Consider the following 14,020-nt stretch of genomic DNA (forward strand, 5'->3'; position numbering starts at 1 on the left):
GGAGAAACCGGTTCTTATCGCACAATACATACCAGTTTTGTATGATACTTGGGATTGTATTTAGAAGATCTGGCCGTCAGAATCTGTGGACATTTTCTGGATATCTGTTGTATTAATCTCTTAACCATCTTTTTCGTTGGCATGCAACTGATCAAATGGCTCTGAACCCTACCCTCAATCTCCGACATTTTTATAGAAGGGCCATATGATCAACGGGGTGGATGACATTTACCGAACCATGGGCCCAATAAGAATACTTGTTCTGTTGTACTAGGATATCATAATTACTCTTTCTTTGATGGTTACATATGGGAATTTCTTAACTTACGTAGGCTATTTTAATTAATTACCCTTATCCATATGGCACAGAGTTTGAAATGCCGTAAACTGCTAGAGAAAAGACAATATTACATCTCAATGTATTGCAATACATATATAATATGTTGGGACTGTAAAAATAAAAGGAAAAAGACTATGTTTGATTATTGTGAAATATGTTGGAAATACTGAAAAATAAAAATAATTAAAGAAAATTATTCTAATTTTATCACCAGGCTTGATCCTGGAAAAATACATTGTATTTAAAGCCTGATTCGCCATCTTATCAATTATTGATGAGTCAATGGAGGATAACACAAGCCTATATAGATCTTCCAAATGGTCTACTTAGGAACTTTTCAACATAGTTGATCTTCTGATAGACTCAATTAGCAGATGTATTTACAACGTTCTTAAAAAGAGATAGATTTTAGTAAGATCCAATAAATGATGAGAGATTCGTTCAAGTTGATTGAATTTTGGATTGAAATGGTCCAGTTTATATAGGCACCAGGGTACTGGACTGTTGTTAGGTGGCCATCAATTATTTGAAACATTTGAAAATCATTTTTGACCGTTGATAATGAATTCGAACCATTTCAAATCGTTGAATCGAAAGATCTGACCATTGGATCATTAAAGTCCGTCCATTTTCGAACTGTTGTGGCTTTTAAGGCGGCTAACCGTTCTCAAAACCGATGATCATTTCTGATCAATAATTCAACCGTTCTCTATAGCCTCTATATGTATGTGTGTGTGTGTGTGTGTGTGTTACTGTATGTGTGCACATGTTGTCTTATAATACATGTGTGCACTGATTCAATAATTTATTAGCAAGGAATGCTGAGGTAGAAGTTTCTTAAGGGTTTGTTTGGTTGGAAGTAAATCGTCAAAATTCCAAATGTATTTTATACTTTTAAGCATTAAATGTATGCCACCGAAATTTCTGATAGAATGGAGGCTGTTTGACATGGACAGCAACAATTTTTAAGTATGAAAATGAGATGGACTATGTGAGTCCCACCATGATGTGTATATTTTATCCATGTTGTCCATTCATTTGGCCAGATAACAGAATGTACCTTGTGGGCAAGTTTTTGGATTGGATTTTTTTTCCCTTCAATGTATTTATAATTTTCTTTACTTTTCAATGGTGATATCGAGGAGGCGGATTAGCTAATGACAGGTTGAGTAAGGAGACTCCCTATTGAAGTGACGTCACCAAATTCTATGGGACCCACCATGATGTATGTGTTGACTATTCATCCATTTGGAGATATCAATTTAGGGCATGAGCCAAAGAATGAGTCGGATCCAAAGTTCAAATGGACCCCATCACAAAAAATAGTGGATAGAGTGACACCATTAAAAATTTCTAAGGGCCACAAAAGTTTTCGATCAAGCTAAAATTTATGTTTTCCCTTATTTCATGTCTGTCTAAACTTATGAACACTTGGATCTCAGATAAACATCATAGTAGACCTTAGGAAGGTTTCAACGGTGAGTGTCACTCTTCCCACTGTTTTCTATGGTGGGGTCCACTCCAGATTTGGATCCGACTCATTCTTTATCTCATGCCCTAAAATGATCTTTCCAAATGAATGGCTGGTGTGGATATAGCACATAAATCATGGTGGGTCTCACAGAACTTGGTGACGTCACTTTAGCTACTCAACCGATCAGTGTCTAATCTGTGTCCTAGTATCAAACACAATTATTGGGAAGCGGATTGGTTGGTGTACCAAGCACCATTGAACTGGCTGGTGTGGGTACATGTAACACCCCGCACTTCTGGTACGTGGGTGTTACCATTTAAACCAACATCAACGGAAAACCCAGAGCCAATTAACCAAATAACCTATACTCAATGTGTGCAGGATGGGACTCCTAGGCATCGTTAAAGCCACCCATCAGAGGCCCTAGAAGCCGAATTACACTCTACATCAGTCAAGAAGGTAACCTGGATCAAGCACTTTAAGTCAAAATCATTTCTATATCAACTAATCATAGTAATACTCTAATGGTCGATCTTCTAAGGCTAGTGGATAGCCAACCAAGCACCACTGTGTTTTAAATCCATAATTAGTTGTTGAAATTTAGTATCGAACCAATCCAACCATCAGATTAGCATATATCATGCTAAATAGAGTCTGGGACGTGTAATACGGCCCACTTGGGGGTTGGCCCCACCTCAAAATTGGGCCATGACCCCTAATTGGGGCCCCCAAGGCGATTGGACAGAGTGGATTTACCGCAAACATCACGGTGGACCTCACACAAAGCATGAATGCACCAAGTGCACCCGCATGCGATGTGCACCGGTCAGCCCAAGCTGGTCAAACCAGCTTTGACCGAGCTCTTTCGTAAAAAGCAAGAGAACTCCTCCCGCTCGTTTTGAATTTTAAACTGATGGACTTCAACCTCCAAAGTGGCCCACCCTGGCCAATTTCTGGACGATCCAAACCATCCATCTTGCTCGTGGGGTTCGTCCAACCAAAACCATATAGGGGTTTGAACCCATGCATAGAAATGGAGAAGTTGGGACGGGACCGTCCATTACTTCACGTACAACTAGGATCCTCAGATGAAGGACCATCAAGTGGCTTGATGTGCCAGCCAACGTCAGTTTATCCAGGGGATTTCCGCCGTCCACTCGCCTAAGCAAGAGAATGCTTTCTCATTGCCAAAAATGGTCGGGCAGAATGAAAAAGCAAAAAAGGGAGTCTTTCCCTTTCGAGAATGTAGACGTTGGCACACCTCTGGCCATCCCCGGGGCCACATGGAATGATCCCAACCCCTCCTTGTGAGGTGGTACGAGATGAGAATGAGGGATATATCATCTCATGAGAAGGTGGTGAGAACCGGATCTTCTCATGAGATGAACCGAGATTCAAACGGACCAGATCACACTGAAACACCCTGGACAGTGATCTGCCATTAACGGTCAGGTCATCTTCCCCATTAACCCATCCAAACCTGGTCATGCGATGGGCCCTACCAGACCCAAGAATTTACTTTTCTGATAAATCAGGACATCAGCAACCCATCCTTGGGATCAGATTCGTCCCATGCATGGCCATCACAGTCGTTACTAGGGAGACTTTTCCGAACCGTTGGTGGTCCCTCTCCTTGCCTATAAATAGGGCACTATTGCCCTCAGGATTCACACCAGAAAGAGAGAGAGGAAAAGAGAGAAGAAAAGGAAAGAAAGAGAGAGTGAGGAAAGTGAGTTGAGTAGGTGACTTGGTGCTGCACTGCACCAACTCGGCCCACACAAATCGGACCGAGTTGGGTCAGTGTTGACCTGCAGCACATCTGCTAGGGGGGAGAGAGAGAGAGAGAGAGAGAGAGAGAGAGAGAGAGAGAGAGAGAGAGAGTTGTGGGCACCTTGCAAATCAGGCCAGGTAATGGTCCAACTTCCCCTGTTTTTCCTTCCATCCAACGACACAATGTATGGAAGTTCCAACCACGTTTGGGGGCCGAGATTTGGGCTAAAACCGAGTTGATGACGGCCATCAAATGGACCTTGGACCAAGCTAAGAACTGATGTTCACACCCCAAGTGCAGGGTTGTGATGTAGTAATAAACTCGGTAAGACCGAGGTCGAATCCACAGGGACTGAAACCTGTACGTTATCTGAAAATAACCAGATCTAGAACTAGGCTAAGATGAAATCTAAACCAATTGTGATTTGAGGAATAATGGTGAAATATTAATCTAAACTTAAAGAATTCAGAGAAAGGGAACTAGGGATTCAGAGGATCCACTTGTAGAGATCAGGGAGATCTTATGCCTGCTTCATGGATATTATACTGAACTTACTTGATATAGTTTTCAAGAGATGAAAGATATAAGAATTAGGTATGATTCCATCACAAATCCATGCCTAAGAGACAAGGTAAACAACAGAACTTAGACCAATCCATAACCAACTAAAAGATGTATGAGTGTTAGGAAGGATTCCATCATCCAACCATGTCTATGAGACGATGGCGAACAAGAGGGTTTCCAAACATCAAAATAAAAGGAAAGGAATTATTCAAGCCATTATAGATCTACTGTAATTTAAATCACAACAAACCATTAATGACTAAAAGAATTTCTTAAATCAAAACAGAGTCAATCAGTTCAGTTCAAATCAAACTTGTAGAAGCTCCCATCACGCCACAAGCTTCACCTCTTAGCCCTAGCTAAGAGATTTAGCCTAACATATTCATAGGAAAAAGAAGAAAAATAAAGAAAAAATACATAAAAATTTCAATCACTTCTCTCTCCGCCTCTCTTTCTCTATCTGACGTCCCCTATTCAAGCATACCCTCTTCTCCACGTTTGGAACTCTTTTTATAGCTTTTGGAGTGGTGAAAATCGGATTTGGGAAGCTATCGCACGCGCAGCGAAAGCCTTTTCGCAGCCAAGTTCGGGGCTTCATAACTCTTGCGTTCCTTGCATTATTTCTGTAAAATCAACGTCTCTTGGAAGTATTTTGGCTGGCCTACACGATGGACGGTTCAGATCCGCCGTATGATCAAAGATGGTGGGCCACAACTGCCTGGAAAGTCAGATTTCGCGGACGTGCGTAGCCTTTCGCACGTCCGGCGCTGACGTGATCGGTGGGCCCCACAGAGGTATTTTCGGGGAAATCCACCCTATCCATTAGATTTAGGATGAAATTTCAGTCAAGAATAAGTGGTTTTGAACGTCCATTGACGCGGCCCAGAGAAGAAATCACCCCAAAAACCGTTTTGAACGTTGCAGGGCAGTCCACTTATGGCCTCTATATCGCGCACGTGTGCTTGCATGGGTCCAAAAGTTTAGCATGAGTTTGAAGAACTCATGGCCCTCTACAAGATGGACGGCTTGGATCATCCACTGGGACAATGTGTGGGGCCCACTGTCTTCCGCAAAACGGATAGCGTCCGTTCATTTCAACAGCTTTAAAACGGCAATTGCCATATTGGGAAGACGACGCGGGTCAGCACTGTTGACCCACCTTGCGTGGTTCGGTGCACCGTGAGTCTATGTGTACTGTGCACACGCACGCGCGTAAAGTGGGACCCACCTTGCTTCTTTTGGTAAATCCACATCGTCCATCTGGTTTTCCATCTAATTTAATGGGTTGAGACCAAAATTGGAGTATATCCAGATATCAGGCGGGCCAGAATTAATGGTTTATGGGCTGATCTGTCAGTTTGGGCACTTCCATAGTGATCCGAGGGCTGAAATTTGATATGTACGGTTAATTTATGGCCCTCAGGCCATGTATAAAGTTTTGAGCCAATCAGATGACGAGAACTATGTGATCTTGCATTTTTCACCAATTTCGGGCCTCTTTAACGTGAATGACTTGATTTCCTCGGATCCCTGGTGTGTAATTCCATCGATCTTGGTCCCCTGGAGTCCGTCCCTTGCCTTGGGTGTCATCAGAGCGTCAAATCCATGGTTTAAGTACCCTTTTTCAGTTCATGCTTGTAAATACACTCTGCATCACAAACACGATTAAATCAGGCTATTAAACGGTATCATGCTTGTAAATCCATGCAATAACTGGGTCTGATATGCAATATTTGACCCTTAACACAACCCCCAACCAGCATTTTGCTAGTCCCGAGCAAAATATGCGAAAAGTAAGTTGAGAATTACAGAACGATTTCTATAAACTCGAGTGATTTTTGTAGAATAATCCAGATATGAGAATTCCCAGATTCATGAATGTTGGATATTACTTTCTCATAGACTCAAGCGTACGGTAAACTTCATAATCAAGTTCAAAGTATTATTCCATTAATTAGAAAAATTCTAATCATTGAGATCTATGAACATACAGTGTAATCTCAGCTTATCATCATTAAAATTCACTTCTCTATTTCAGGATATCATTGGTAACCAATAGGAAGATTCACGATAACCAAAACTTGCCCTACAGATCATCTTTTCATTCCTTCAGCTTTTGATTTTTTCATTAAAAGTGACGCCAAGAAGGGGAATCAAATCCTCATCTACAGGGAGCAAACCTATGATGAAGACTGTACACCCAAAATTTTCACATATCATTCATAGGGAATTAAATCTACACCTATAGGGAGCAAACCTATGGTGTAGACCATTCGCCCAATCCTTTCAATTTCTCAGGTTGGTTCCTTTCAATCTTAGTGAGTACCAAGTAAATCCTTTAATATCAAACTGAAACCTTAATGTGAAAGCAAGATGTGACATGTGAGATCATAACTCAATCAATGTTTACAACTTCTATTTTTGGATTAACAATTTAAACTTAACTATGAAATCAAACAGATACTGAATCCAAGCGTCTTAAATTACCAACATCACGTATCTTGAAATTCCAAGTGCCCTAGATGGCCGTCAAAATCCCTTCAAATTCACAAGAAAGTCCAGAAAAATTAAAAAAATTTCACAATTTTTTTTTGCTCAAGACCAAGAAAATGCTGATTAGGAACCTTAATCTCCCACCCCCAACCTAAAATCTACATTGTCCTCAATGTAAAAAAAATAAGCATGCAATGCACATGGGACAACGAAAATATAAGAGGAGTGATGGAAAGATAGTACCTGAACGAAAGAATCAAAAGGCTTTCCAAAGATATCTACGTAATATCGGGTCAGCACAAGAGAGAAACCAACAGAAGTAAAATAAAAATAACAAAAATGAAATCCTACCTATACCACTTTCGCAGGTACTCTCGATTACATTTAGCGTATGCAACAAGCCTTTAAATTCCTAGGTTGCCCCTAGTGGACGAGTTGTAGTCTCGTGAAGGTTTGCAGTAATGTTACCCACAAACATTTAACTAACTAACTAGGAAAATGAAACAGAAAGAAAAGCTAAGTTGGCTCCCAGGAGCGCGAAGTTCACCGTTTATCTAAAACAGAATAAAGGAAACTATCCTATTTCTATGAAAACAGGAAACCTACCTATACCTCCATTAGACTAGGAGATCAATCCTGGTAAACAGGATCAGTCAGAGGTATGGACATGTCCTCTGAATCAAATTTCTCGACAAATGGCTTTAAGCGATGTCCATTTACTTTAAACTCCTTGTCATTGTCGGGGTCTCTTATCTCGATGGCCCCATGAGAGTAAGCAGTGATAACAGTAAAAGGACCGGTCCAACGAGATCGAAGCTTACCCGAAAAGAGATGTAATCAAGAGTTATACAAAAGGACTTTCTGACCAGGTGAGAATGATTTTCGTAGAATACGTTGGTCATGAAACGCCTTCATTCTATCCTTATAAATTCTCGAGTTCTCGTATGTATCGTTCTGGATTTCTTCGAGTTCATTCAATTGAAGTTTGTGTAGCGAGCCAGCGTTGTCCAAATTGAAATTCAAACTTTTGATCACCCAGTAGGCTCTATGTTTCAACTCCACAGGCAAGTGGCAAGCTTTCCCATAGACAAGTCTAAAGGGAGACATTCCAATAGGGGTCTTAAAAGCAGTACGGTATGCCCATAAGGCATCGGTCAATCGAATTGACCAATCCTTACGGTCAGGGTTAACCGTTTTTTCCAAAATTTGTTTGATCTCCCTATTGGAAATCTCAACTTGCCCGCTTGTCTGTGGGTGTTATGGGGTGCTCACCTTATGAGAGATACCGTATTTCTTCATTAAACTCTCAAATGGTCTATTACAAAAGTGTGAGCCCCCATCACTAATGATATCTCGAGGCGTTCCAAATCGGGAAAGGATGTTTTCTTTCAGGAATTTAAGACCGTGCGATGGTCATTAGTTCGACACGGAATCACTTCGACCCATTTAGTGACATAGTCTACGGCAAGCAAAATATATAAATTCCCAAAAGATTGGGGGAATGGCCCCATGAAATCAATGCCCCAGCAATCAAATGCCTCAATGATAAGAATGTGATTCAAAGGCATCATATTTCGACGGGACAACGCTCCCAATTTTTGACAATGCTCACAAGCTTTGTAAAACTTGTGAGTGTCCCTGAACATAGTGGGCCAGTAAAAGACACATTACAAAATCTTGGCCGTGGTCTTTTTAGCAGAAAAGTGACCACCACAGGCCTGTGAGTGACAAAAGGAGATGATACTTTGATGCTCATCGTCTGGCACACATCTCCTCAGGATTTGGTCTGGGCAATATTTAAACAAATACAGATCATCCCAGAAAAAGTTACGTACCTTGGTGAAAAATTTCTTCTTATCTTGCGCAGTCTAATGTGTCGGTATGGAACCTGTGGCAAGATAATTAGCAATATCAGCGAACCAAGGTGAATGGGAGACTCTGAACAATTGTTCATCGGGGAACATGTTATTGATATGTGTTGTTTCAATGGAATCAGAAGGATTAAGGCGAGAAAGATGGTCAGCCACTACGTTCTCTACTCCCTTTTTATCTTTTATCTCTAGGTCAAATTCTTGGAGTAGGAGGATCCATCGTATCAGACGGGGCTTAGCATCATTTTTATATAGAAGATACTTAAGCGCTGCGTGATCAGTGTAAATAATGATCTTGGATCCAATCAAGTAGGACCTAAATTTGTCCAAGGCGAACACTACGGCTAAGAGTTCCTTTTCCGTAGTCGAGTACTTTACTTGGGCAGGATTTAGAGTCTTACTTGGATAATGAATAACGTAGGGTTTCTTATCTTTTCTCTGGCCTAGAACTGCCCCAAGAGCATAATCAGATGCATCGCACATAAGTTCAAAAGGAATGCTCCAGTCAGGTGACTGTATGATGGGTGCACTAGTCAATATGCCCTTAAGCTTAGTGAAAGCTTCCTGACATGGTTCAGTCCACTCGTATGGTGCATCCTTTTGAAGTAGATTACATAGAGGACGAGAGATGAGACTAAAGTCCTTTATGAATCTTCTGTAAAACCCGGCGTGTCCTAGGAAGGATCGCATGTCCCTTATGTTCTTGGGTGGAGGTAGGTTAGAGATAAGATCGATCTTTGCCTTATCCACCTCGATTCCTTTGGATGAAATAATGTGTCCAAGGATAATTTCCTTCTAAACCATGAAATGGCACTTCTTCCAATTAAGTACCAAGTTCTTTTCTTGACATCTTTTCAGCACACATTTAAGACTTTCCAAGCACTCGCTGAAAGATGGACCGAAGACAGAGAAATCGTCCATGAAGACCTCTAAATATTGCCCCACCATGTCAGAAAATATGCTCATCATACATCGCTGGAAGGTGGCAGGAGCATTGCATAGTCCAAACGGCATCCTTCGGTAAGCAAAGGTGCCGTAGGGACATGTAAACGTAGTCTTTTCTTGATCTTCAGGGGCGATCTCTATCTGGTTGTAGCCCGAATACCCGTCAAGGAAACTGTAATAGGAATGACCAGCTAACCTTTCCAAGATCTGATCAATGAAGGGCAAAGGAAAGTGGTCTTTCCTCGTGACGGTATTTAATTTTCTGTAGTCAATACACATCCTCCAACCAGTAGTGACTCTAGTCGGCACGAGTTCATTATTAGCATTGGCTACGATGGTGATCCCGGACTTCTTAGGAACCACCTGAGTTGAACTCACCCATTGACTATCAAATATAGGGTATATGATACCCACATCCAATAGTTTAAGAACCTCAGCCTTAACCACTTCCTTCATGTTTGGATTTAGTCTACGTTATGGTTGCCGAGCGGTCTTCGCATTATCCTCAAGATATATGCGGTGAGTATATATCGAGGGGTCGATTCCCTTGAGGTCCGCGATTGTCCATCCAAGGGCTCCCTTATGCTCCAAGAGAGTAGATATGAGCATACTCTTTTGTTCTTTCTCAAGGTGGGCAGAAATCACCACCGGGTATGTCTCATCTTGACCTAAGTATGCATATTTTAAATCAGAGGGTAAAGGTTTTAGGTCAAGCTTCGGTGGCTTGAGGTTAGACGGTAGAGGCAGTTCATCAGTTTGGGGTAACTCTTCAAATTGTGGCCTCCACCGGTACCGCATCAAGCATGGCACACGTCTCCCTAATTATGTCATCATCAAACTCATGGGAGTGGGCCAGGCACATCTCTAGATGATCAGAGGATAAGGTAAGGGGTGTCCTGTCATCCACGAAAGTATCGATCATGTTAATATCGTAGATATCGTCATCTTCCTCTATCCGTCTGGCCGTGTTGAAAAAGATATTCATTTCTAATGTCATATTTTCGAAAGACATACTCATGACACCATTTCTGCAATTGATAATTGCGTTTGAAGTGGCAAGGAATGGGCGCCCAAGAATGACGAGAATCTGAGTGCTTGTGTTACCGATGGGTTCGGTATCCAGGATGATGAAATCAACTGGGTAATAAAATCGATCAACCTAGACCAACACATCTTCAATTATCCCTCTTGGTATATGAACAGAGCGATTATCAAGTTGTAGTGTGGTTAAGGTGGGTTTTAATTCACCTACGCCCAACTGTTTATATACCGAGTAGGGGATAAGATTAACGCTCGCTCCTAAGTCAAGAAGTGCGTGATCAATTCAATGGTCCCCAATTACACATGATATGGTTAGGCTACCGGGGTCTTTGAATTTTTGCGGCACATCTTGCTTTAGGATGGCACTCACTTTCTCAGTCAGGAAGATTTTCTTTTGAATATTTTGCCGTCTTTTGGTCGTACATAAGTTTTTCAGGAATTTGACATATGAAGGTATTTGTTTCACGGCATCAAGTAGTGGAATGTTGACCTTCACTTGTTTCAACACCTCTAGAATATCCTGAGAGTTAGAGAGCGATTTTGGTGCAACCAACCGTTGGGGAAATGGAGCAACCGGCTTTCCTTGAGGTTCCGGTTCCAACTCTGGTGGGGCATGACTTGGGTCCTTAGGCTTTTCAGCCCTAACCGGAATGGTTTTGTCAATGATCTTTCCACTCCTCAAAGTGGTGATGGATTTAGCTTGCTCCATCTGATTTGAAGAGCTTGGGTCGCTAACTTTATATTGCGTTTTAGGATTGGGAAAAGGTTGAGCTGGGAAGCTCCCCTTGTTCCCAATCGTATGTTCAACCTTAAGTCCTTGTATTGCTTTTGTTAGGTCTTGGAAGGCCTGTAGCATACCCTGATTGAAAAGCTTTTGCTTTTGAAAATGTTTCGGAACCGAATCCTCTTGAGGTTTCTCTTGAGTTGGATTTTGATTTAGGTAACCTTGAGGTGTAGCGGTTTGTCCATTCCTCCAACTGAAGTTTGGATGATTTCTCCAGCCAGGATTATATGTGTTAGAGGTGGGCCCACTGAAAGGTCTTTGGTAATTGCTTACAGCATTGGATTGCTCATTTAATACCTCTTGAAAGGCAGAGATAGTTAGACAGTTTTCAGTAGTATGAATGTTGCAACCACAGATGCTACAAACAATTTTCTTAGCCTTATCCTTCTTAAATTCCATGGCCTCGAGTTTCCTAGTGAGATTAGCTACCTTAGCATTAATATTATCGTCTTCTCTCAGGAGATACATTCCACCCCTTTCCTTGGAATGAGTCAGCCTAGATGTAGTACTAGGTTTAGGGGAGATGTCCCATGTTTGTGTATTCTCAGCAAGTTTATCAAAGTAATCCCACACTTCATCGACTCCTTTATTCATAAACTCCCCATTACACATCGTCTCGACTAATTGGCGCATGGGAGATGTCAGTCCATCATAGAAAAAGTTCGTGATGCGCCACGTTTCAAAACCATGTTGTGGGCATGAACTGATAAGATCCTTGAACCGCTCCCAACATTGGAAGAATGTTTCATCTTCCCTTTAGGCGAAGTTCATGATCGACTTTCTTAGGGTGTTCATCTTATGGTATGGGAAAAATTTCTTAATGAACTCCCTTGTCATGTCATTCCATCTGCCAATTGATCGAGGACGTAGTGAATGTAACCACGTCTTGGCTTTCTCTTTCAAAGAAAAGGGAAAGAGTTTCAACCTGACCGTGTCATCAGACACGTTAAGAAAGTATAAGGTAGCTATGATCTCATCAAATTCTTTTAAATGTAAGTAAGGATTCTCTGACTCAAGCCCATGAAATTTAGGGAGGAGTTGGATCACCCCTGGCTTGATATCCATGTGTCTTGCATTCTCAGGAAAAACCATGCATGAGGGCGTACTCACCCCCGCCGGTTGTAAGTAATCTCGTAAGGTACGAGGCGGGGGTGCTTGATGCACCTCATTCTCATCCTGGAGATCTTCTACCCTAGGTTGGGGTAGAAGAGGTTGATTTCCAGTCATATCCTCAATTAACTCAGGGGATTTCGAGCGGTGTCTAGTCCTACGATGGACAGTTAATCCCTCAACTAATCCTCCTTCAGTCAAGAGACGTCGAGTGTTGTCACGAGCCCACTTGGGCATGAAACACTCGCAGCCCTCAATCAAATTCTAAACCTAATCCTAAAAAGGAAAATAAAAATCTAAAAAGAGAAAGAGGGTTGGAAGGAAGTTACCAAATTTGAGTCCTAAATTGAAACCTACAAAATAGAACAAAACAAGTTAGTTTCTAAGAATAGCAAGCCTATAAAATTCCTAAGAAGAGAAATATAGAAATAAAAAGAAACAAGGAAGAATTCCTAAAGTAGAAATTTAGAAAGAGCGTACCGAATTAGAAATTTCTAATAAGCCTACAAAACAGAAAAGTTAGTTTCTAAACAGAAAGTCTTAAAATAGAAAATTTCTAAAAATAAAATAGGAAACAAAATTAGATTCTAAAAGAGTTAGAATTAGAAACTTACTAAAAAGGAATCCTAATCTAGAAATAGTAAGGAAGAGAGAAATTACCAATTTAGAAACCTATCTTAGAATCCTACAAAATAAGAAAGTTGGGTTAGTTTCTAAAAAAAGGAAAACTATCTAAAAATAGAAAGTTATTTAAATAGAAAATTTCTAAAAATTTAAAAAAAAAAAAAAAACTAGAATTAGAAAATTCTAAAATAATTCTAAAAAATCAGAAAAGTCCTAATCTTAAACTAAGTCTATGAAATGCTGGTAAAAATTGTGAATGTCTTCTCCTGCATTTTCCTTAATGGTTGTGTTCACACCCCAAGTGCAGGGTTGTGATGTAGTAATAAACTCGGTAAGACCGAGGTCGAATCCACAGGGACTGAAACCTGTACGTTATCTGAAAATAACCAGATCTAGAACTAGGCTATGATGAAATCTAAACCAATTGTGATTTGAGGAATAATGGTGAAATATTAATCTAAACTTAAAGAATTCAGAGAAAGGGAACTAGGGATTCAGAGGATCCACTTGTAGAGATCAGAGAGATCTTATGCCTACTTCATGGATATTATACTGAACTTACTTGATATAGTTTTCAAGAGATGAAAGGTATAAGAATTAGGTATGATTCCATCACAAATCTATGCCTACGAGACAAGGTAAACAACAGAACTTAAACCAATCCATAACCAACTAAAAGATGTATGAGTGTTAGGAAGGATTCCATCATCCAACCATGTCTATGAGACGATGGCGAACAACAGAGTTTCCAAACATCAAAATAAAAGGAAAGGAATTATTCAAGCCATCACAAATCTACTGTAACTTAAATCACAACAAACCATTAATGACTAAAAGAATTTCTTAAATCAAAACAAAGTCAATCAGTTCAGTTCAAATCAAACTTGTAGAAGCTCCCATCACGCCACAAGCTTCACCTCTTAGCCCTAGCTAAGAGATTTAGCCTAACATATTCATAGGAAAAAGAAGAAAAATAAAGAAAAAATACATAAAAATTTCAAAC

At 40.6% G+C, this 14,020-nt stretch overlaps 1 non-coding gene across 1 annotated transcript; it reads left to right on the top strand.

Annotated features, from left to right (window-relative positions):
• The first annotated feature begins 11,965 nt into the window (after nucleotides 1-11,965).
• Nucleotides 11,966-12,072, top strand: LOC131247704 (small nucleolar RNA R71). The gene has a single exon (XR_009171976.1). It is a non-coding gene; the product is annotated as a small nucleolar RNA R71 (small nucleolar RNA).
• Nucleotides 12,073-14,020: the final 1,948 nt, after the last annotated feature.

Source organism: Magnolia sinica, chromosome 5 (genome assembly GCF_029962835.1).
Source record: "Magnolia sinica isolate HGM2019 chromosome 5, MsV1, whole genome shotgun sequence".
In the NCBI taxonomy this organism is placed as follows: Eukaryota; Viridiplantae; Streptophyta; class Magnoliopsida; order Magnoliales; family Magnoliaceae; genus Magnolia; species Magnolia sinica.